This window comes from Lycorma delicatula, chromosome 4 (genome assembly GCF_047948215.1).
Source record: "Lycorma delicatula isolate Av1 chromosome 4, ASM4794821v1, whole genome shotgun sequence".
Classification (NCBI taxonomy): domain Eukaryota; kingdom Metazoa; phylum Arthropoda; class Insecta; order Hemiptera; family Fulgoridae; genus Lycorma; species Lycorma delicatula.
In genome coordinates, this window is record NC_134458.1 from 165109874 (window position 1) to 165133280 (window position 23407).

A 23407-nucleotide genomic window follows, 5' to 3' on the forward strand; every position below is an offset into this window, starting at 1 on the left:
TATTAATGAAATAAAATTGTAAAGAAAATTATTCAAAACCTTCTTTCTATTAACATTTGTAAAGAAAATTATTTATCCCTTGTTTTCATGAACCCAGATGATTTTCGTAAATAATAAAATCATTTCAAATGTGGATTTCTTTAGCATAAATGAATTTTAAAAAGAAAATAATTTAATATTTTGTTTGTATTAAATCTAAATGACATTATTTTTTTCTTTTCAGTGCATTTTACTTTTTTACTTTTTACATTTTAAATAAAAGCGTATTATAAGAAAACCTCTTTTTGTTTATGACTTCTTTGACTGTCTTTCCTAATTATTTTACTTATTTATCAAATTGTACAATTACGTGTAATACTATAAATACGCCTATACTATAAATATTTTCATAATTATCATTATTTTGGTACATTTTATTATAAAATGCTTTTCTTTAACTTACAATGGTTCAACCGTGTCCTCAAATCTTGAGACATTAGTTAAACTAATTTCCCGACGTCATATGATGATGAAATTTTGCGCAGCAACGTAAGTCGGTTGACAATACAATATTCTATTGTGAATTTCATATATTTTATACAGAAGATGTAGCTATCGACCAGATTGATTTTGACTCCCGATTCAGTATGACTAGATCAGGTAGCTGTTGATTTTCATCTGAAGCAATACCAAACGGTGATTCCGGAGGCTAAAAAAAAAACAAGTGGCTGTTTTTTACGGACATCTGCTACGCTCATTAGCCCGACTGAAATTTTTAGCGTATGAAAAAATGCGTTACCTAACCAGAATTCGAACCTGGGACCTCCGGATGAAAGGCCGAGATGCTCCACTCTGCCACGAAGATCGGCAAGGTGGCTGTTGAAGCGGAATTTACTAAAACTAGTGTAAATTTGGCTTCTAAAATTTACTTACGTATGCAGATCATCTTAATTAGTTCCCTATAAATAGCTGGTATTGAAATTAGATATAGAAAGAAGTTTTGTGTGAAATCGGTGTTACGGCAGGGCGGGGATCGCGCTTCCGTGAATCGGTTAATTTTATAGTTGAGGATTGTAAGTTATAGTATAGGTGGTCATGATTGGAAAAGGCCATACGAAAGCGATAATAGGTTGTGTAAATATTATGATCGAAATGTGTGCCGAGGCATTTGCATCGGTGGCATCCTGACAGAGGCCAAACTGATGACTGTGTTGTGTTATCAAGTTTAGAGGGTCTAAAAGACGACCTCCGGTAAAGCCCATCAGGACTAGGAACGAAGGGGTGGTGTGGCGACCCGGATCTTCACAAGGCGGATTTCTTCCCCTACGGGTCAGGATGGTATCATTAATAAAAATGTAAACTAATTCTCCAGGTTATAATATAAAATAAAACTGCACGTAAATATATTTTTGTTTGCTAAAGAATTAAAACAACTAAAAGTAAAAACTTACTTGCCAGTTTAAATACTTATACAATTAAAGAAAAAAAATAGTAGTAAAATTAACACTTTACGGTGAAATTTTATAACTCAAAAGAATTTAATTTGTTCAAATATGACTTCAAACAACTTAATTCTGTGGAGGAAATAAAAATTGAATAATGTAATTCCTCAGACATTATTTTAAAGTGTCGAAAGACACCAAATGTCGGTAAGCATGTAGGAAAGAAAGCAAACAAAATTCAACAACGATGAAGAAAGAGATGGCGACTTAGGGAAAGAGAGGGTTACAGAAAGCGTATCAAGAATACCTAGAAAAGAAAGCAAATGAAGATAAAAAAGCCAAGCGGACAAGATTAAATATTCATAACCAATGCAAAGCGCAGTTGAGAGCAACCAGAACAGCGTGAAGTTCGATTGGCACTTCGACGCCAGCGCGAATCGCAAAATTGCGATTCGCGCCTCAAGACCGCGAAACTCGCTTGGAAAGTCAACGCCAGTGTTAAATAGAACGTAGGGCCTAGAGATGCCACCAGAACATGAATTTAATTCAGAGCATAGACGTCAGCGACCTCCAGAATTGAATGCTGATCAAAATGCAAGGAAGTACTGTATGCTTATTTCAAATGGTTTACGAAATAATATCACTTAATTTTATAGTTATTTTTGTTGGAATAAAATTTAAAAAAACGTACTACCCCAAATGGTTTTTCGCACCTACCGAGCAAAGGGGTGGGCGGATTTTAATTTTCTTTTCACCAAAATTCATTATCTTTTTCGGGTTGTCAATTAATGTAATTAAATGTTACCATTGCCACTTAAGATTTTTGAGTTAGGGTTGGTGTAGCGGAAGGGTGGGTTCCACCTCTTTGAAAGTAATTTTGAGAAGGTTTCCCCCGAAAATGATATACATGCCTGCAAACAGAAATACGATGGGACTGCTAGTTGTTGAATAATAAATATAGTAGCATTTCAAATGATCACCCAATGTATAATGTTTGTATAATGCATGTACACGTATGTACATACATGCATGCATGCATTTGTATAAAAAACATATATATATAACTAATGTAAATTTGATAACCATTTCATTTAATTATGACTAAAAAGTAGAAAAAAAAATTAAAACACGTTTCTTTTAAAAAAAAGAAGAAAACGTTCTTACTAAAAGTAAAAAATAATTCTGTTTCCAAGAAAATTACTTTTTTATATTGAAATTTATTTCCTAAAAGCAAATTCATATCAGTTATTTACCATTTTAATTTTTTCTTCCTTGTACGAAGTAAAGAAAGTTCTGTGATCGCGAAAAATTTCGGTTTTCAGATTTCAACGGAAATATCCATTTTGACCATCCCTCAATCCATTTTGACTAGTTTCGGCGTAACTTCTGTACGTACGTATGTACGTACCTCGCATAAATGAAAAACGATTAGCCGTATGATGTCGACATTTTGTATTTAAGACTGTTGTAACATCTAGTTGTGCACCTCGTATTTTGATTGCAATCGACGGAACCAAGTATCCAAATCTTGTTGGCCAATTTTAGATATATTTGGACAGATAGACGGTTGAATTGGTCTCGTACTTAAGTAAAGTTTTATTGTTTTGATAAACCTATCTAGAAATCTTTTCATATTTTCTTAAAAATAATAAATGAAATCAGAAAACTAGATCTTAAAGGATAAACTTTTATCTTTCATCAGTAAAAGATTTAAGCAGTATGCTGATGTCGGGAAATTTCAGCAAAATGGTTGCCAGTTTTGTAAAAATTTATATACCTGTATTTATAATTAAATATGGAATTTCAAGATGAGTTGTTATATATTTTAAAATTTTGTCGATTATGTCATTTCGTTGTATAAATTTACTGCAAATTTAATATCACTTTTACTTTCCGGTGTCTAGTTATTTTCAATTGCGTTTGCACTTTATAACCACGTGTCGTATGTAACAAAGTAAGCACTTGTTATTTTGCAAAAAGAATACAAAAATTTATTTTAATATCTGTTTAATTAAAGAAAATAGGTAAATTATAACATATTAAAAAATGCCTTAAATTATTTAAAAGATAATTATGAGATTTTAAGGTGATCTTTCTTCCCTTGGCAGATCCATGAGGCCGAATATAATTCGATACTAATGAATACGTCGTCTTCTTAAAATAATCTAATTAAACGAAGTTCTCAACACTTTATATTTATGTTACCGAATACACCGTTAAGATGTATTCGGATTTGAATACTAGATAATAGATACCGGTGTTCTTTGGTGGTTGGGTTTCAATTAAACATATATCTCAGGAATGGTCGACCTGAGACTGTGCAAGAGTACACTTCATATATATTCATACATATCATCCTCATTCATCTTCTTAAGTAATACCTTACGGGTGTTCCGGAGGCTAAACAGCAAAAGAAAGAAAGTGTGCCTTAACCTTATGGTTATAGGTGACCCGATATGAGTTACACGTAAACTCCAAAAAGCAGCTTAGCTGTTATCAGAATGATCGGTATCTCGTTCAAGACTAAATGAATAAATAAATAAATCTTTTATTCTGATCGGTATATTAAAATGTATTATATAGATCACGTCAGGAACGAGTAGACCTGCTATTCCACAGATAAAAAAAAGGAACTCCTCCAACATTTGCGTGGATGGATCGAGGAAAAACCGTGGTAAAATCTTGATCATAGTGGCAACACAGAACACGATTAATTAAAAAATAAAAAAAGATGTGATCTAAGTTCATATTTATTTTTTTAAATGTAAACACACTAAGAAAATATATACAAAAAAATCTAATAAAAATTTATTAAAATAAATAACAATTCAGAACGGATTAATTAAAATTATTCAGACACACACACACACACACACACACACACACACACATATATATATATATACACATATATATATATATTTAACGGGATGCAGAAAATTCAGAATTTTTATTAATTTATTAAATTATTATTATTATTCTTTTTCAAATGTGCTCGGTGGGCGGCAGATCGAGAGACACTAGAGGCGGATCTCGGAGCACTGAGTCCCCACAACGTGGTTGTGATGATGCTTCGTGACCTGAGCAGCTGGGAAAGTGTAGCCCGATTTGTCGGCAACATTCTCAGGGCCAAAAAGGTTGACATGGATAGTCATGAAAATTAGGTAGCACCTAATCAGGCTAGTATAGGAGGACTCGACCGGAAGTAATGTGTTAAACGGTTCCGAGTCGAGTCCTGGTAAAAAGGGGGGTGGTAGTCTGTAGTCTTTAGTCGGTAGTCTGCTTATAGTGATTGGATAATACCATCAGCGGGAGCCCGACACCCCGTGCGTAAATGCATTTCCACCTCCCTCCGCAAAAACAAATTTAAATTTATTATTATTATTATTATTATTATTATTATTATTATTATTATTATTATTTATAAAAATCGACTGAACAATAGTTTTCCTGTAAAAAAAAAATTTATTTTAAATCGATAAAAAGTTTTTTTAAATGGTTGTATAATTTATTAATAAAAATGACAACGGAAGCATAAATAAAATCCTCCCTCATAAGCCGAAGTATCGTGCCGAGTTACACGAAAATAGTTCTGTTATCCGGTGTGATACCGTTATTTTTTAAGATTAAGTGAATATTTTTGTTAGAAAAGACTACATTCAAATATATAAAAACAGGAATAAGTTAAAATTTTTGATTTTTACAGTTTACATGTTTCTCATTATCGGGCATCAAAATATGATTTTACCGTTCATTTTTGTATTTCGAAAACTCTTTCTAATTTTTTGTCTCAAGAGATGATATTATACTTCAGATATAAATATTTAAGAATGATGACAAGATCAGCATATTTTTTTTATTTTTTCTTTGGAGGGGGGTTTGCGGACATCGACTGCTATGGTCATTAGCCCGTTTCTCAAACATAAAAGAAAAAATTTTTTTATAAAATCACTCAGAAGACTAATCTTGTCAGACTGATCATCCAGTAATAGATTTTTCATAGGATATTAAACCCCCCCCCCAAAAAAAAAACAAGATGACAAGGATGTATCTAGCCACTTAAAAATATACTTCCATTTTAAAGGAATGTTTTCTTGTATCTACGTATCAAAACGGGTATCATAATTCCGCAATTCTTAGAAACTCATTTTTAATAAAAATTCAATCAAAAACTTTGATTAACTACATTCATATTATTTATCGCCTAGGTTTACCCTTAGGCTATCTTTTTTGTTTCTTTTTTCTATCTTCCTGACGGCCTCCAACTCCTGACGACCTCGGTGATGGAATCTACTGATCTTCCGCAGTAAAACGGTTTATTAAGGCGCTTTAAAATAAAACATTTGCTAGGAAAAGCGAGAAGTGAAACGATTACCTTCGTTGAGCTAAATATAACGTGTTGTTGAGCGTAAAATGAATCGTCAATTTTTTTTCAATTTTATTGTAATGTTTACTAATCATCACATCATTTTGTAGACACTAAAATACGAGCAAATAATACGTATTAAAAGAATCTTATCCTCACAAACAAGAAACTTATCCGATGAGTATACTTTATCAGAGATTCATTATGTCGCTTAATACATGCGAGTTGTTTTGTGCGGCGCTTCAGTTATGTCGTAACATATATACAAGTATATATTTTTAATTATCGTTAGGTTTTTAATAAAACACAAAAAACATAATCATATATTTATTATCCACAGATCTATATTTATAATAATATACATGAAACTGTCTGTTACGAATATAAAATCTCTAGTCGGAAAAATAATGAAGTTATTAATGATAAAAAATAACCAGATAAGGACAATGTTAATCAATCTAATTTAGGGTGATTACTAAACACCCCGGTCTCAAAGTGAGTATAAATTTATAAAAAAGAAAAACGGAATATAATGAAAGATTGTAATAATGAATATCAATCAAATTAAAATAAAATTAATTTTTAATCAGTAAATGCTTTTTAATATATAGATGAATCCCGTTTGAAACTAATGTTTCTCTTATAGTTTTATTTCTTCAGATATTATAGTACGAAATACAAATACTAAATAAGAAAAAGTATTTTAACGGGTAAAAATTTTGGGCAACCGGTATTTTTTTTTAATTTTTACATTTTACGGCCTTGTAAGGTCCTATTGCTTTCCCAGCTATAGCTCTATTGCAGCTACAGTAACATAGTTTTAAAGGGAAGTTATAGCGAACGGCCAAAGGTTTGGGTATCGAGGTTTTTTGCAAGTGTCAACGTTTCAAAAAAAGGAAAAAACTGGTTATGGAAATTTCCGTTCGTATGTTGGCCTGCAGTACAATTAATATTTTTGGGTAGGCGCGACATAAATTTAAAAAAATTCTATTTATGGGGCACTGATAGCATTAAATTTTGGAGAATATTCAAAAAGGAGAAAGGATAAATTTTTAAATTCTTACTTTTTGTATAGCGATGATAGAAAATCGAGCTTTGTACGATGAAAGTAAAAACGCTTTATAAAAAAGTCTTATACCGAAATTTTACTTTTTACTTTTAACCTTTACTTTTACTTTTACTTTATAAGGAAGGTAAAAAGCTATATACGATGAAAGTTAAGTCATTTAAAATTCCAAAGTTTAGAATCGATCAAAATACTTAAGGGTGGTGGGATATTAAACTTTATTTCTAAACAACGTTTAGTTCATATCTCGAAAACCATTTGATCAAAAAAGTTGAAATTTAGCAAATATATTTGACAATATTTATCCAGGCTTTTTTTTACTTTTTTTTTGTATACTATAATTTTTTAGCCTTGTTGAATAACATTCCACCAAATCGTTCCGACTTATTGAAATAGATAATTAAACCAAAATAAACTTTTCAGTCCTAAAAACAAGCGGACTGAATTCTTTAAAAAAAAATATCCCGTGTAACCAGACTTAAGAATTTAAAATATTTTTATAATTTCTGATATTTTATCTGTTACGTTATCAGTTACTTATCTGTTATTTTAAACCATTTTTTTCAAATTGTGGCTCTTCTTAAATATATTATATTAGGTATCCAGCCAGGAAGGGGATAAAATGAGACCAAAATTTTTTTATTAAAAATGTTGACTTTTTTAGCAATTACACTCTAAATAAAAGTATAACTGATGATAAAAACATCATTCGATCAAGGGAATTGATTGGGACCCAAAATGTTTTACTAAGAATTTTGATTTTTGTTTCAATTAGATATTTAATAATGCTTAATTTTTAAAATAAAGACATAGTTTTTCAAGGTGGTGAAATCGGACCCAAATTTCTTACTGTACATTTTGATCTTTTTCGCAATTATACTCTAAATATTCCATAATTTGGTGATTAATATTTAAAAATTCTATAGCGTATTTGAAATAAAAATCCGTTAAGTGAAAGGTATACTACTCTTTTCCGGATTTAAAAAAAAACCGTTTTGGAAGGGGTGGACATACAATAATGGAATGTGCTACTGCTACTTGTGTATTAGAAGTACCTCATGTTATCAAATTTTTATTAAAAATTTGTCGAAAGGTTGGTTTAATTCCGCTTTAATCCAAGGTGGAGTTAAATATTTCCACCATATTTTTAGCCGTTTTATTATATATTAGGGATTCATAGTTGATAGTGATGGAGTAGTGTACCCGTAATAGTGGTCAACATAATTTTATTTTGGTATGTATATACTCGTACACTATTTATTGCTATTATAATTATTTTCCAATTTCCGTGTGGGTATTGTTCGTTTTGTTTTCATCCGAAGGTCCGGGGTTCGAGTCCCGGTTATAGTCCCTTTTTACACGCTACAAGGATCCATTATCATCCATCAGTAAGTAATATTGGGAGTCTATCACTTTTGTTCTATTTAAATGAATAAATAGTGAAATTATTATTTTAATTTAAACTCACCTACTGATTTTCAATTACTTTACATTCAAAAAGTCGAGACGTTCTAAGAATCTGTTACCCTTAATTTGGCGAAGCTTCTCAGTTCGATTCTATGTAATAATACTAATATTTGTACAGCCTTACTCGTGACGAAATACATCGATTTAGATGTTTCGTTCCGTTCCTAACTAGCTTCCGTTGTAAGTTTCTCCATATAGCGAAAGTTCACTTGTCTACTTAAGTCGAAATAAAATTTTTCATAGTTTTTGTCTTTATAATCGCTTAGAATAGAGTGCAATAATATCATTCTGGGGCTCAAATTATTTTCTTGTGAAATATTTAAAGATAATTGGTCACAGAAATTGCTGCACTAATAAGCTATCGGGATAAATAGATTTGAAGAAAATAGGTTTTGAATTTTTTTACGTGAATGTACGTGCGGTTAACTAAAGGTTTTATATAGTTAATACTCAAGTTTATTATAAAGGTAAACTAAAAGTAATAAATATTATTCTAACTTTCCAAACATTCATTGATACCCTGTAGTAGCATATTACGTCATATTTCTAATAATTTTTGTATTTTCATTAAAACCACATATCTCAGTTTTCGTTTTTCTTAGGAACAGTTCTTTTTCATAAATAAGACTAAAAATTTTAAATTAAATGCACTTAAAGAATAATAATTCTTTTTTCAATTTTTCTTGATACTTCAACATTTTTAAATTCGAACCGAATAAAAACAATTAGGCTACTAACTAACCTACCGACCCGTAATTTTATAATTTAATGTAAGTTTTTGATTACCTCCAATAACCTTTTTCTTTCTCTTTCAGTGTATTCAAGCTTCACTCAGTATTAAATGAACCGATATCGATCATTTTTTCCTTTTTTTGTATTTAATGCAGGAAATTTCTCTAGTGGTCCTATTTTAATAGCTTACAATAAAAAAATTACATTATCTAAACAGATGATTTTAATATAATTTGCTCTTTTGCCGTCATACCGCTTAATTAGGATTCCTATCGCGTAATGCCATATAGCCATAGCCTATTTTGATTTTCAAAATATTATTTTAACACAAAGAATTTAACACAATTATTTAAAAAAATAAAGTTAAAAAATAATAGACTTACATATCCCTCACTTTCAGAAAACTTCGTAACCAGTTTCCTTACGTCTATTCTGTACGTACATTTGTTATATTTATCATGACGTAAATTTCTTTCTTTTGCTCTTTTTCTTCGGAACGGCATTTTTTTGTTGGTTTTTCTTAATTTTAGTAACTTTATTTAGGCCGATCCATTTATATTTTAAATAAAAATTTTATTTAATATAAAGTGTGAAATAACATAAACTTTTGGTAATAAAACCGACTTAAAAGATAATTAATTATTTTTACAAAAATAATTCATTCTCTTTTCTTATTCAGTTCATACAAGACAAAATTTAGACTATTATTTAATATTTCGTTATCTTTGTTTTTTTCATTGTTTGTTTATAAGTGTTCGTGAATAATTAGGCAATAAACATCAAACACTGGATAAGAAATATCGAGACAGGAACATGACCTCTAGACTATTTTGACTGCACTCCGGAAGGTACTCCGGAAGGGATCTCCACGCGCAAAACCGCTAAATTGAGTTCTTTATCCCACTAACACAGAGAAAATGTAACAATCTTTTGATATATTTTTTCCGGTTGAGCAAACCTTTTACATCTGAACACAGGTTTAATTGACGACGAATAGTTTTGAACATCGGACAATCTAGGAGTAAATGGTTTACAGACTGTTTTATCTTGCACGCCTCGCAGTTACTACTAAAGAAAGCCAAATAGGAGGGCGCCGGTTAGTTTTGTGCGCTCAATCCTCAGTCGCGTTAGGTCTTTTCTGTTATCCGGGATAGAAGGTTTCTCGGAGACGTTTTCCCGGATGCCGTGTAAGGCCGGGAGAGGACTGGGCAGCCAGAATTTATTTCACTGAGTACGTAGTTTGGCACGGACTGCCTTCACGAAGTCGCTCTCATACATTAATTTCAATCTGAGGCTGTTTGATGCCGCTCTCTTGGGAACCTCATCAGTTCGTTCGTTCCCGAGAATGCCGCAACGGCCCGGGACCCATACGAGTACCACTGTCTTTTGTTTACTCTTGAGAGGGTGTCGTAGATAATTTGAACGATGGGCTTAGATCGTCTGCAATTCAAGGTCTCAAGTACACTCCTAGAGTCAATTTTTTTAACGTTTAATTCAGTTTTTTTCAAATCTTTTTATTCAGTTTTATTTTAATCAAATTTGTTTTACAGGGTTACAAAAATAAATTGACTTTTTAGATAGAAAATATAAAAAATAACGGTATAGCTAACGTATAATTAAAAAGTGCTCTATTAGCTTTGTTTTTATGTTATCACAATACTTCCGTTTCCCCTTCGGAACTTCGGAGAAGTGTGAAGGTATTATTATAATTGTTTATTATTTAATAATTAATTTGGAGGCCGGTTAGAATAAAAATGTATTTATCATTGAGATTAAGATATTGTTTTGTATTATTTATAAATTATTTGAAGATTAATGACTGATAGTTGACATTGGCGTATTTCCAATCTGGCTGTACATAAGGATACGCCGTATGAATCTAATAATGCAATCGGTTACATCGTACATAATAATTTTGTTAGTACTATTCGGCTATGCATTCTCATATTACCGACGTCATCGTTTCTCACTACGAATAAACTGGAAATGCTTTTAAATTGGCTATGCGGATGTCTCATCTACAACTAAGTAATAGTTGCGTATTCCGCAATTGTTATTCAACCCACACTTTATTTATTTTTTTTAACTTTTATCGGAATTAACCACTTAAATATTAAACTCGTAAATATGCTTAGACAACAAAAACACAAACTTTTTTAGAAGAATTAACAAAAATAACACAAGAAGAAAGAATAACACTTAATTAAAATTTAGGCTTGTGTAACATTTTATAGTTTTTTTTTTACGCACGGATTTCCTATTAATGGAATTGTAAATTACGGTAGCAGTGTCTTTCTTTTAAGTGATTCTCACCGGATGTTTATTTAATTAGTAAGGTATAAATCCCTTGAATTATGTTAGTCTATATTGTTTAACTGCAGGTTATTGTATGCCTGTTATATTTTATTTTTTATAATGAATATATATATATATATATATATATATATATTCATTATAAAAAATATATATATATATATATATATATATATATATATATATATATATATATATATATATATATATAATATATATCAAGCATTAAATCGGGTGATTGTAATGAACAAAGTCTGGTATATTTGCCGTCAGATTTAACCTATACATTCATTTAAAAAAATAATAATTGTAATTTGTGTAACGGAGAGCAAAGTTAAACGAGAAAAAATAAAACTAGAATAAAGAGACTTTCGGTTCATTAAAGCACAGAAGATCAGACAAATTGCTTGGAAATTCGTAGTAAAAAGATTTTATCAGAGAACTAAGCTTAAAAAAAAGCTTACGATAAAGAGCAATTAAGTAGCCAACAAACTTACCTTATTAACAACGATATAGAAAATCCTTTGTCTAATAATTATTACAGGGACCGATAAATTGGATTTTACTACTTAGAACAAAATAAAAATATATTTAAAGTATTTTAAATCACATAGGTACTTTCGATGAGGCATTTCCCGAACAGCTAACTCGCTTAATCCTTTTTTACCTTCTGCTGGATGCATCTGTGGAGAACAACACGTATAGCTCGCCAAGCTTATTACTTGTTATTAACCTATTATTATCTGAAAGATATTTTTATATTTATGCTTTATTGAAAATGGAAAATCATGAAACATTATTTAAGCAGTTTTAAAGAAAAACGTCGGGACCGTGGATATATTAACCACCAGGGACGGTAGCTACATACATAAAAGCATATACCATAAAAAGGAAGAAGAATCAGTCGCCTTTGTCAAAAAGTACCGATGAAACAATAAATATTTTGCTAAATTTGCAATTTAAAACACTTACGTGTGAAAATCTCTTTCCTGTTATTAGCCCCGATAATAATTTACTAATATTTTCTCTTGAAAGTAATTTGCAAGCTTTATGTGATGCGGTTAAAACTTGATTTGACGATACGTTTGATTGTAGTGTGAAATATTTCACTCGGTTCTTTACTTTTCATGTAATAACAAATTGTCATTATGTGTTCTTAGCTTTTTGCAACTTGCTAGATAAACTTGCAAAAACTACAAAGATGTATTTGAAACATAAAAACCAAATATTTAAATTTAAATTGGAGTTAAATCCTACGAGGATATGTAACAGTTCATTTCAAAAATAGTTATCACAATTCAGTGTTATTAGTTTGACCTTGAGATAAAAATTAATCGGTTTTTAATTTAATTTGGTCAGAATCAATATAGAAAAATTCAGAACTTAGATTTATTTAGTAACACAGTACAAAACTTCTGAAAGTGAAGCGGGGAAATGGTTGAACTATATATTTGGTTTACCATTTTTTGTAACCTTCTGAAGTATTTCTGATTTAGTAAGTGAACAACCACGATACAAACGATTTAAACAATATTCAGATTATTTGATTGATGTATACATATTGGAAAATACAGTATTTTCACCAATGATACAGATCAGTTTCACAACTAGTTTAGAAACAATAACTGCTGCGAATCATTTCGCTCACGATTGAATGTAGGAAGAATTTAATAAGCCTACCCATATATAAATAATGTAAATAATATTCTTTCTGAATTCCAAACAAATGCTTACTTAATGAAAAGTGTAAACGAACTTGGTAGAATTAAGTATCTCATATCGAGACGTTCAAATAATTTCTTAAAAAAACAAAATTAATAAATAACAAGAAATGGGTGACTCCAGTACGTGAAATATTTGAGTATTTTAATAACAATAATTTTAAAAGTACGAATAAAATCTGAATCTTAAATTTTATAAGTAAAAATGTATTATTTTAATGAATCTATCATTTTTATTTTTATAATTTAGTACTAAATAAATTTACGTTTATATTTTAATAAGCGTTTTCGTATTATTACAATACTAATATTTATTTATTTAAATCAGGTAAACGATGCCCATTTCATCTATTATAAAATGTCCTAATCTAGGTGTAATTCGCTGTTGGTGTAATGACTTTTATACCCAGGTATATGCTTCCCGACTTGGGACCACCAATTACACCCCGAAATAAGGCAACTGTCACTCTTAAAAATAGCATTGGTATTTTCAAGAATAACAAACGTTCCCTACCGGTTAGAAAAGTAAGGAAAGAAGTAGTTTTCCTTTTCATTCTTCACCCTCAGTATAGATTTAAAATGAATATTTCTCTGACAGAAAGCAAGTCTGATTAGTATCGCTTATACCTCGGATTGGAATCATCACTGTCATAAAAAATACCGGGTCAGGTAATGAAAATAACTAATTTATATAGCGGTTTCTCTGGAAGAAATGCCTTATATTTGTTGTCTCCACTCGGTAGAAGAACAATTCTATCGTATGAATATTAAATGTTTAACTAAAATACATTTCTTAGACGATTGAAGGGTTTTGTTTGTTTTTTTTTTCAGTAATCTTGGAGATAGGCCTACGTTGATTAACGGAGTCAAACAGGTCATTCCAAATGTATAATTTAGGTGGCATGTGCTATGTTATAAGGTTTGCTTTCCGCTTGAATTTTTGATAAAAAGATTGAATTATTGTTTTTATTTAGTTTTCAGGTGTTTAATTTTTCTAAAATTAAACACCTGTGTTTAATTCCTAAAACCTTTTTCGTTCTTTTTCAATTGTGTTTTTATTCTTTTTACTTTTTTTTTAAAAATCCTTTAGAAAATTATTAAAGTAACTTAATATACAATATAATTAAGTCATGTAACAATTCATCTCGTCTAAAAAGCTTTAAATAAGATTTAATTCCATTTCATCTGAAAGATTTAATTTTCGGTTTTTCTGCAGGTAAAACAAAATTCATTCATATTATCTGACTACATATGAGCGTTGCCGAACAGATTGAGGGGGGGCTAATCCAATTGGAGATTTTTTTGGTCGTATCTATCGTTTAAACTATCCTTTTGCTTTCCGTCTGCAGTGTTCATAGCAAGGTTACTGTTACTATTTTTTAATTATTCTGTGTTTTATATATACACACACGTGCGCCCACGTTTCATACGCGCACGCGCACATACAATTTTTTTTTATATAGCTTGTGAATGTTTTAATCTTTCTTTATATATTTTTAATTTAAGTTTTTTATATATATTTTTTTTTATTAATTCCTTGATAACTATTAATGATGGTTGTTAAGTAACTGAAATGCCCGTCTATCTCTAGATTTTTATTATTTTTTTAAATTATTTTTCACCATTTTTATTTTATCCCAATACCTTTTACAACGTGTTTCATCATCTTATTTCTTTTTAGTTTTTTTTCTAAAATGAATCCGATCACCCGTACCGTATTTAGTTTACGGTATAGATTTTACGATATTATCAATAGTTCAGTGCTCGTACGGTAAATAAATTTCCCGCTCTGTACAATACTTATGACTTTCCTACATGAGTCTAGCAATCTAGTGAAAACCACACGAAAATGCGGTTTAAATTTCAATTTTTATTTCAAAATTATAGCCGAATGACTCAGCTACCGAACGAATTACAGAATTTAATTAACACACATCTTAACCGAGACCTGTTTCTCATCAATCACCCGTGTATTATGTGTGCGAAATTCCAAACCCTTCCGACCATTAACGCATCGTATGCCTATATATTATAAAAGACGTGCAGAATCTTCTGTTATAGATTTTAATGTTATCGGATGTTAAATTATTATCAAATATATAAAAATCTTGAACGGGTCAGTTTTTTGATCGATATTATATAAAATGGAAAAAAATTATTACAGATTACCTTAAAATTATACTTTTTGAGCGATCTTACCACATTTTTACTATTCAATGAGATATATTATTTATTAATATGTAAATATAATTATAATTTTTTTCCATGATACGTGCATTTTAAGCCCGCATATCTTTGTTTGTATTGTATGATAATTCTACAGGTTTTACTTAATTGAAATTTTCTTCTAACATAATCTGTAACTAATTAATATACTGTAATATGGATTATAGTAATTATTATTTTAATTGCAAACCTCTTATTTAAATAAGTACTTTAAAACTAATTTTATTTCAGTTTACAAAAATGAAATGTATTACCGTTTTGTTATTTCTATATTTAACTGTACTTATACGTTCTAACTAATAGTTTGGATAATAATATCGTACAGAAGCTTAAACTGTAACAAACAGTAAATTAAACGCTTAAGGAATTAATCTGTAAATTAATACATATTCGTGAAAAGAATAATAATTTTCTTTAATAACAATAATAATGGTATTTCTAGTTACTAGAAACTACAAACGTTAATGTAGTATCGCTTCTTTGTATCTTATAACGAGAAATTATGAAGGTAAAGTCGGATGGATATTAACCCGCTAGGGTAGGTTTCGTTTTATCCCCCTCGAGAATCGTGAAGAAATTTATTCCGGAAATAAATATTTAATCCTTTGTATTTTACTTTGAAATTTGTTGTTGTTGCTTTACTAAAACTGGAAATTCTTATTTTTATATATTTATATATCGATTGTATCTCGCATTTATATCTCGTTATCGATTTGGCCGATACCTCGGGGAATAATGTATACATTCTTTTAATGGCTATTTTGTTTTGTAGAATATAAAACAAAATATTTCTTTTATCTTTAGTTACAGACGATGTCTATCGATGGAAGGGAATGCGAGATGTGTTAAACTGATATATTGTATTAAAATGCTTTGTATCGATATTTTTTATCGCTGAATTTCTAATGTTCCGTGTTATTTACAAAATAACTGATGCTGGATGTACCTACCACCTGTAAAACGCATTACTCTTTGGAAAATACAAAATTAATTTAATTAAAAATTAATTTACCTTTTTAAAGTAAGAATATCTTACTTTGTATTACGTTTACTGCTCAAGGTGGATTCATTGATTTGAATATTCTTAAATAAAATAATTATATATTACCATTCATGATTTTTTACTAAGTTAAAATTTACTAAAGTTAAAATTTTACTAGTAGTTAAAATTTTACTAAGTAAAATTTTCCTTTTTTAACGCCCTTTAAAATTATGTATCACAACCCTGCACTTTTCGTTTAAAATGTTTGAATTGTTCTCCTCCCCTCATGGAGTCATCAGGAGGCCGGGGTATGGTGGTTTCATACGAAAAAATAGATCACTTTGAAGTAAGAACATTTGCTAAATTTCATTTTTCTATGTTTGACGGTTGAAAAGCTATTTAAGAGTTACCACAATTTGTTAGAACCTGCACATAAATATATATATATATATATATATATATATATATATATATATATATATACATATATACTCGTATATATCACTCTATGTTTAGGCCTCTGTGTGTCGGCGATCGTTTAGCTTATAACTCGTGAAAGGTTTACCTACAACCGTGAAGTTTGGTATGGTATTTCGAATTACGAACATTAATGCATCGCCTTGCATAATATATTAACCATCTGAATACATGTGAATTCTAAATGTAGTTCTATATTAAAATATCAGACTTTATTTCATTTTGTATTTATTTTTTATGATCCTTCTTTCATTCTTTAACTGATAATACATATTGCGAAAGAATAATTCTATTTAATACTGTTTAACGTCCGAATTTAGTACTGTTATAAAATGACGTCATTGAGGACGATGTAGATGTTACATGATATTTAAGAGAATGACATCTTCTTATTCTAAATGCATTCTAGCTTACAGAAAATTAACTACAGGATGAATAACAGGAACCTGATTATTTTTAAAACAAAACAAATACCCTGAAATTTAGGCGGGAATCGAAACGGTTGTTACCTTGCATACTAAATGCTAATTCAGTAACAGTGAAGCAGTATACTGCTATGTTGTTCAACGCTCGACCTGAAAGCACCCTGCAGCCCTTCGTTTAATCCTACAGCAGTGTGGAACGGAACGGAACGCAAGGGTATCGGGGGATATGTTATTCCCCTATTAAATGCAAAGCATGATGTATAACATGGTCTCATGATATATCGTGACCATATATCATGAAACAATATTGTTTCATGATACAATATGTTTCATGAAATATATATTGTTTCATGAAATATATTGTTTCATGAAACAATATTGTTGAAACAATATTTGCACCTTTCTTCCGATGCAATTCCCCTTCAGTTCATCCACTGAAGGACTTTCGGTCTAGTAGGAATGCGCCTAATAGGGAATTAGTGTTTTGGATGGTGCAATGAACTCCCTTCGCGGAGGGAATCGAATGTGTTATCTGTAGGCCAATAATTGTAAAATGAAGGAAAAAGGGTGTCTTTCCTATTATAATATCCTCTTAGGACTATCTATTCTTAGGACTTATCTATAAATAAGGATGTCTTAAAATGAAAGGATTCGTCTTTTTCCTCTTATTTCAGCTGAGTCGGGGTTGGGCCGAGTTCGCCGCCGTGGGATGTCCTTCTTGCTTCTTTCTTCTTTTTGCCTGAATCTCCATATTTGTTTGTTGTAAATATTTACAACCGTAATCTTGGAAATCCTGTGCAGCCTCTTCGTTCACTCCTTCAGGACAGAAGAATTCTAAACAAGGATTTGAACTTCTATCCGTATAAATTGATGGTGATGCAAGATCTAAGTGAGCGTGATAAAGCAAATAAAGTAACATTTAGTACAAATTTTATTTATTTGATTACCGTGTTTTGAAACCATAGGCCCTTTTGTTTTCGGAGAGGAAGAGGACGTGGTGATCTTTTTCTTACGGTACACAACGATGTTGCAAGGTGTTTTCGCTCCTGAACCGTTTCGTCGTGGTATTGACTTAAATGCGATGTGGATCCAGCAGGATGGAGCAACAGCCCACACTGCCAAAGCATTTGTGGCGGTGGTCGGAGTAGAAAGATGCTTTCAGGTCAAGTGATTTCCAAAGGGGAAGATGTTGCATGGCCGGCACGTTCTCCAGACCTGTCGGTATGCTACTATTTTCTCTGGGGATATCTAAAGCTTATCGTGTTCGTCGGTAGATCTAATAACATTAACAAACTCAAAGACTCCACACAAGAAGAAATCAGAGCAATCCCAGACAACATATGCAAGCAACTATGTGATATCAGCGGCACTACAACAGTGTATAAAAAATGGTTGAGGATATTTGTCTGATATGTAATTAAAAAAATGAAAATGCATCAATAAATGTCATTGTATTTGCTGTAGTTAGATATTAAAACAGATTTAAGTAAACTATACTTTGTATTTTTATTCCATTTTTAAGTCGTTAGGTTTCCGTGTCTCACTCTATACTTATCTATATCCGGTAATAATTAAAGAAAATATGTCGAAATACGTCTGGGACTGAAAACTTACCAAATGAAGAGTCAATCGAATGTACTGGAGGACGTTGGATCCGAAATTCTACAAAACGCTGATTTTGTTCAAAATAATGACATATTTTCCAAAGAAAATGAGGAGGAACATGAATCTTGAACAAAAAATTATCTAAAGTAGATGAAATAATCGCGAAATGTATTTTTCCATTTTGCAAGATAAAAAAAAGCCGAACCATTGAAGTTAATAGATTGACGATGTATTTAGCGACTTTTCTTGAAAAAAAATCTCTAGTTCAAAAGAAAATGAACTTCTTCAAAAAATAAAATCTTCTAAATACAAACGTAAAAAAATGAAATCCGAAATCAAACGTAAGTTAGTTAATAAATAATCTTTTTTCTTTTGTTATTTTGCTTTTCATTAGTGTTTCTAATATTTATGACTATATTTTATAAGTCCTTTTTTAACCCGTTTACTTTTTTAAAATTCTTGTATACCAGCGAAAAATAGTTACTGGTAACATTTATCTCAAGTTTAAAATTATGCTGCATAGCTAATATTTGTTATTGATTTCCATTTGACTATAAGTTTTGTTCATGAATTTCCGAATTCGTTATTTCCCCAGTTTCGTTAACCGCAACAGCTCTGAAGGTATAATTTTATACGTTTTGTATTTAGCAAAACGTATAAAATTATACGTATACATAGTCTTTATAAAAACCGTTTCAAGATTTCAGGGAACAGTCCTCCAAATTTAAATAAAGAAAAAAACTTTATCAATATCTGTCCGGAAATGCTTAGTTTACCAGAATACAAAATGGCGGATAGCAATCCGCCATTTTGTATTCTTACCCTAAAAATTTATTTTTCAGTAATGGTTAATCGTATCGAGTTGAAATTTCGTTTACTGCTAGGATATTTAAAGGTTTATTTGTATAAAAATAATGAACCTGATCTTTCAATCCATTTCAAAATGGCGGCCATGTAAACGTTTTAATTATTAATATCTTTACAACCGCAGGTTTATTTAAATGTTATATTATTACAAAAAAATGTTAAGCGTTTTATGGCAAAGAAGATAACCCCCCTTATTTATTCAAATCCGTTTATAAGTAGTAGAGTTATGGCAAAAATTCTTGAAGTGAGTCGCTTGATTAAAAACCCAGTTTTTATTTCCTCCGGAATAAAATTAAATAACTCGACACGATCTAAACTGGAATAATTTTATTAATTTTATCTTGTAATAAATTCGAATAATTTCATAATATTGGAAATATTACAATAAAATAAAATATTACTGAACTTATGGAAATATTATAATAATAATAAATATCAATATGGAAAAAGATTTTAGGCAACATGGTTTTTTCAAATATCGATGTTTCAAGACCTCCGTAATCCAGAAAACACAAAAAAAAATTGTAGAAATTTCCGGAAGATGTATGTATGTATTTACGTATGTGTTAGCCTGCATTCTGATTAATTTTTCCGGACTGATAGAACATGAATTGTATGAATTTTTTTTTTTTAATTTCTACATATCGGGCACTACAGACAAATTTTTGACAAAATAAATGAGGGATAGTTTTTTCCACTTTTAATTTTTGTTTAATTTTGTATATCGATCGTACAAAATTGAGTTTTATTATATGAAAGTTAAATTTATTTAAAACTCAAAAGTTTTAAATCGATCTTATTTAGGGTTGGGGATTATTCAACATTATTTCTAAACAGTTTTTGCCTCATATCTCAAAAATCAGTTGGTCAAAAAAGTTGAAATTTGGCAAAACTCTTTGGCTATATATATATATCCTTCCGTAGCCTGATTGTCGATCCAATCGAACAAGGGGGGCATCTCGGCACACATTTTTTTTTTTTTTCAGTAAACTATAATATTTTTAAGGCTTATTGAATAATATTCCAACAAACCAACAAATTTATTAAACTAAATAATTATTCCATTAAATAAACTTTTAAACCCCCAAAATACAAGAGACCTGAATGGAACCTGTGATTAAAATATTTTTTTTTTTAACTTTGAGGATCTCACAGGATCCAGCTTAAGAATTTATTTTTTTTCTTTTTTTTCTTACCTTTTATCATTTTAGTTGTTATTAAAATTAATGATATAGCTGTTGAGCAAGGGGCTTACACGGGACCAAATGTTTGACTTTTTTTTCAATTATACTCTAAATTCAGCATACTTTTGATGATAAAACCCCCTCATTTGGTCAAGGGTCGATTGGGAATCAAAATTGTTTACTAAAAATTTTGATTTTCTTTTCAAATATACTTCTAATACCGAATAATTTAAAAAAAAAAACGGAATATGATCAAGAAAGTCAAATTGGACTCAATTATTTTACTGAACCTTTTTGATCTTTTTCGCAATTGTTCTTTAAATAATGTATAATTAAGTCATTAATATTTAAAAACCCTATAGCGTATTTGAAATAGAAATCTGTTAGGAGCAAAGCCGGGCAAGTTATTTAACTTTTTACTGGCTTTTTTTTTGTAATTTTCTACTATTTCAACCAATCGATTTTTACTTCCTGTATTTGTAGTTATATACAAGGGAACATTTAAATAAACCTTCAGGGCTAATAAACTATTGATTTCATAACTTTATTTATCAATTTTAATCAGGGTGAATTTTTTTTTAAAACATTGCTATTGAATAAGAAGGATGCATCAACAAATAATTTGTTAAGCTAGGTTTTAATTCAAATAGCCTGATATCACTCGAGAATTTCTCACTGAGAATCTGCTCGATCGAGTTGAGTTCAGGGTAGTACAGAGTCAATCTTAATGCTTTGTGACTGTACACTTTCCAATATTTCTTCCCAATGTTCGTGACCGTACCCTCCCTGTGCTTACATATGGAATTGCAAGCACACTTATTTAATCGCTTTAATTAGTACAGTTCAGCCGTTTATTAATATATATCTATTTTTCAATATATCTGCTGAGAACGGAATATTTCTGCTTTGTAGCCATTATAACGATTCTTGTTTTTGCGATTTGAATTCGCCACCTTGTGTAATTTTATATTGTGGTAGTGAGCACTGTCTAACAAAAGTTTAACGTGGGGGAGAAGTTTGGTATTAGCTTTGTTTCTAGCCATCCTCAGCATTCATATAATTTCATTATTCTCCTTACTTCTGGTCGGATTTAAAAATCAAATTTTCTCCTGTAGCGCTGCCGGTGAACACGAAAATCGGTTTCTATTCTTCGTAATTTTTTTTTCTTTTTACGTGTGTTGAGTGAATCAAAATAAAAGTAGTCTTCCTTCCCATCTGTAAATTTTCATTTTTTTAAAAATAATTTACTCTTTTGAAACGTATATCATGTTTTTATTTAAAATTTTCCTTTTATTCTCAGTTTTTTCCAAGTAAAACCTATATGTTTCAGAATTTTCATGAAGTTTCATGCGTGCAATTTATCTGTAGATCCGGATGTTCTGTTTTTAAAATAGCTTAATAAATTTTTTAATACCTAATTAACTTTTTTCACCGGTAATGTTTTATATAAAAATTGTAGACAATAATTGACTTCAAACTACATCTTTGAAAGTTATCATGAATCTTTCATGAGATTTTTCGGATAACTAAATTTTCATTTTAAAATATTATAATCTTCGTTGTTTTTAACTAGGTTTCATGATAAATCAGAGTAAAATATCTTAGTCCATTATTCAATTCGTGTAACGTTTATACCGCATATACCCATGTGTCTCGCACATCCGGGTTGGAAAATTTAAAAAAGTAAAAAAAAACATATTGTTACTTTTTACATTTATTAACAAAATCACCATAGAAGATTGGACGTACTCGTATATCAGTATTTGTTATTTTCATATTGTCAGTTTAAATTTAATTAAGTAAGATTTAAATCCATCCCTACCGATATTTGATTCATCGGCAACTTCCAGGGCTGTCATCCGACACATTTCTGTAAAAGTCGCTTATCAAAAACTACATATATTCCACTTACATAAATCTTTCTTCTATTTCCGGATATTTCGATTTTTTCCACCGTAATGTTCTCTTGCTTTTATCGGCTACGTGAAATTCATTTTCTTTCTTTCACCACTCTCGAATGCAGGACTCAGCTATATCAATTTTTTTCCCTATAGCACGATTTACATGCTTCTTCGCGTAAGCAATAACACATAACTTTCTGCAACAGTTAATGAATGCACTCTTTTTTTTACTCGTTCTGTAGTTCTGTTGTACACGAAACGTTTACGTATTGATCGATCTTTGTCACAGCGAAAAGTGGTCATAAAACGACTTCAAAATGATCGATAAAATGTTTTATCGATTATTCTTATGAAATAAGAATATTCTAAAAGTGAGATAAATGCTAAGTGTAGCTTCCGATAAGTCTGGCTCAACGTTATAGGTAAGTTGTATTTTTTAATACTGGAGGAAAAATACCGGTATAAGATGGTGCGTGTAATAGATGGGTCCCTACAGTATATCTTTTCCAGAAAATTCTTCTTTCTCTTCTTATAAAAATTTCAGTTAGATTGAAACGGTAATTATTATTATTTTCACTTTATTATCGGTGGAAATGGTAACGTTTAAGCTCACTGCAAATGTTGAGCGACATTGTAGACAGTTTTTTTTCTTAT